Raw genomic sequence first — 4,089 nt, forward strand, 5'->3', positions numbered from 1 at the left:
GTGCGGGCTGACAGGTGTCTGTGTTGACACTCCCCTTATTGTGCGTCAGCAGAGACAGGCTACAACTGTCTTAGCTAGGTTCAAGTTAGACAACTAATGTCTGGGTTCATGACTTCATGTTTATGTCATCTTAATGGTTAATCTCAATGCACACACATTTTCCTTGCTTTCCAATAGTTTAAAATAGTTGTATTCCACTGTTAAATAACCTGTTCAATACAAACATACCACTTGTAAAAATTAAATAACATTTCTGTGAACTGATATTTGTTTAGTGAGCTTATTAGAGGATGTTCCCTGAACAATTGTAAAATGTCAATGAAGATGTCAGATTTAGTACATTTGTTAATAATTACATACAATACATGGAATTTTTGTCTGTGTGTGTGTGTGTGTGTGTGTGTGTGTGTGTGTGTGTGTGTGTGTTTGTGTGTGTTCCAAGTGAATCTGCAGCCCCCTGGTGGCCAGTACATAAATGATGTGGGCCCCACCACCATCCAAGTTGTCCATCGCTGTTCTAGACAGAAAGGTTCTCACTTAAGGAAAACCATGCAGTCGGAGTGAGGATGGGAACGAGACAGAAAAATGAAGGTCAAAAGTGTTGCTGTCAATTTACTTATGGTGCACAACAGCAAATGGACATTTATAGGTTACATTTGATTTCCAAAACTTTGTGAAAAATCTATTAAGAGTTTTGCCAATCAAGAGTTACCATCTACCACAACTAAATTGCCACTATGATTTAGCAAACTGGTCTTTCCCTTCTTTTGCAGGCCAGACTTGATTAATGCATAATTGGTCAAACTCATGAGGTCTGACTTGTCAAATTGCGTACTTTAGAGTGACATCGTAAATTAAATGTACAAGCCTACTTTGTTTCAAAATTATGAAAAGATTACAGGTCTGATTTTCCGTGGCATACCATTACATTTCCAAATCATCAAGTGATGCTTAAATTATTTAACTTGACAAATTAAATCGATGTTATGGGGTAAAATGTGTTGGGCAATGTGGGGGTTTCATCAGGTGCCATGCAAATACAAAAACTAATTTGTCAGCCTGAGTTGCAACAAATGACCTGGTTGTCTTAGGAGAAATGCATCATGGGACACCTGGAAAGAGGCGTGGGTTTGATAGGCCTGACAGAAAGCTGGCTAAGGATCAAAAAGATGGGAGCAACAAAAGGATGGATTCAATATTTCCATGTGGGGAACAACCTCACCATTGTTTAACAGCAGAATTCTCCTGGGTTTGTGTATTGAAATAGTTGACAGTCACAAAGTTCTGGAGCATACCTTGACATTGTAGGGGATGTAATGCTTGGCCAGCGCTTCCGGGGTGTGCATCCATGATTTATCTGAAAAGATACAAACAGCTCGCTCAATAAATCAGAACCAATGGTCTCATTTAACAACATCGGCAGAGGCACAAACATCAGTATCGGTGTTTAAATCCCAGAAAAAGGGGCGAGGACTTAATATCATAGGACACTGAAATACATCCCCGAAAAAGGAAGTTAGGAACAGAAATTTGAATTATAAAACAAGCTTTCCAAACCAAAGAGAAATGTCAAAAGTCGACCTGATCAAAGCTTTGGCTTTTTAGTCAGTTTTTGTTTAACAATGTTGATTTCACTGAGCAAAATGCTTTTTTTCTGGAACAGCTTCACTCTCCAACACATTTACAACCCCAGTCTGATTGGTTGGTCACTGAGTAGCTTTGCTACAGGAAGTTTTCAAGGGCACATTAAAAGTGGCAATTAGGCGAGGGGCAATGCTGCTTTCACTCTCTTAAATGTGTCGACACATTTTCTGTAATGGTGGGGCGAAGGGAGGAGGGGCACAGTCTAGCACACGTGTGAATATTGTTTGTCTGATGATGGCCAGTTGGAACACATCGTCCAACCAGAACCCCAATACATTAGTATTTCTTCAGAAAACAGAAGAAAAAAAAACTGTGACGTAAAGTCATTAAATCTAAAATGAAATTGCAATGATATAATGAAACAATTGTTATGATAATTACCACAAAGGCAGCCACAAACCAAATGAGCAGAGGGTCCGAGGTCACTATGGGTCATTGATGTTTTCCCGCATTTCTTAATGATCCACTGATTAAGCATCCATTTCCTCCTTCATTTCCCTTTCATAAATGACTTGTCGGCCTGCTAATGAATCCTGGGACCAGAGACCCATGACCGTGACCTTGGGTGCTCCTGTAGGTCGGTCACGGAATCAAGCCTTGACAATGTGAATCAACTTGGTCTTGTCCTCTGCTAACGCTAACACCTTTGTTTGCACTAATGTTGTTGGCTAAGTGGCTTAATGAATTCCAAGTCTCTTCTAATTAGTGTTCATTTAGTGCCCTGCATTTGCTTAATTGTGATTGCTTATGCTTGGATTAGCCGTCATATTATTTACAAGGAAACCAATGCTTGTCGTGTTTAATTCCACCAAAGTCCATTTGATGGGAGGAAATAAGAATGCAGTACCACTAGCACACTTCGGATCCTTTCCACGACTCACATTGCACACATTTTGAATTTAATTAACATCTGTGCAATGAGATTATCCCTTGCAGCCATCTCTTCCAATGTGCAATCAATATGCTCTTGAATTAAAGTTGATCGAAGGATGATGCATCTCCTCCTCTCTTGTACTGCTAAGGAGGGGTATAAACTGTAAATTCCAAAATGAGGAAGTGGAGAGTGGTGAGGGCTGACACAGCGGCATGGCAGGTAGGCTGACACTTTTTCCAAGGCGTCAGCACACACTGTACTGATTAAAAGAAGGAGAGTTGGTGGGGGAGGGCAAACTTATTTCTCTCACTTTGCTGCATAAAATGGCATGTACGTGAGCGCACCGAGATTGGTACAAGTGCTGTCCGGGTTGCAAAACGTGAAGAGTAACTGTTGAGGCAGGAGGATGAGGTGGCAGCTGAAGGTCACTCTGTGAGGTTGAGTTGTCAGGTGTTGGATGGAGATGAGGGACAATTCACGGGATGACAGTCTGAGAAGTGTCGATTCCTCTCTGTATCGTACTGCAGGCAGGTCTCTGGAGACATGGTGGCATTGTTTCTGACAGATTTTTGTTTCCTGCGGGACCAGTAAGGACGTGACAGCATAAAGGTCAAATGTCCTTTATGCTGTCACCCTTCAGCAACTAGCTGACGTCATCTTTCCCCTTTCATATGTTTGCAGTTTCTGAACATTTCAACATTTCTGATCCTGACAATAAAAATCAGTAAGATTAATTATAGAATGTTTTTAAGAAGATGTGGATGGGGGATGTGGTTACTGTGATATCACGCATAATGCATTTTGTCATTCAATTGTTTTTCCCAAATATGTTCCTTGGAACCAGAAGTGAAGAAAAAGGCAACATTTATTTTTAGGCAACCACAATGTTACAATTACCTTTGAAGAACTGAAAACACAAACGAGGCGATACTGTGGTGTAGAAACCTGTCAATCACGGGCAAACCATGTCCTAAACCCGGCTCTATCATGTAGTTCAGGGGTTCCCAAACTTTTCAGCCCGCGACCCCCAAAATAACAGCGCCAGAGACTGGCGACCCCCTGTCGACGGGGGAGGGGGGGTCGGCGCTAGTGGATTGTCAAAGGGGGAGCTTGCGGGGGAATTATACGGATGGCTAGTCCGCCCCTGAAAATATCTATGCAAACGTTATTATTAATAATAATCTTTTTTTTTGTTATTATAATTTTTTTTTATCATTTTTTTTTTTTTTTTTGTTCCATTTTTATTTTGTAATCATCTCGCGACCCCCACTTTGGGAACCCCTGATCTAGTTTACTCCAAATTGGACCATCATTTACTAAATTAACATTATAACGTAAGGACGAGGACTTTCAACTATAGCAAATGAGATCATCAGGAAATAGTTACCGAGGCAGTCAAATGAAGTGTGTGAAGTACTGTAGGGTATTTTTTTCATACACTTCTATACAATCTGACTTATTTTTACAACCAGTGGAGCAACCCCCTGCTGGCCAGCAGAAATAATGCAAGTTAAAAAGTTTCTGAAACTGCATCACTTTTGATAGTTTGATATTGTGTATTCACCATCCAG

This window comes from Notothenia coriiceps, unplaced genomic scaffold (assembly GCF_000735185.1).
Source record: "Notothenia coriiceps isolate Sejong01 unplaced genomic scaffold, NC01 NC01_scaffold00035453, whole genome shotgun sequence".
Classification (NCBI taxonomy): Eukaryota; Metazoa; Chordata; class Actinopteri; order Perciformes; family Nototheniidae; genus Notothenia; species Notothenia coriiceps.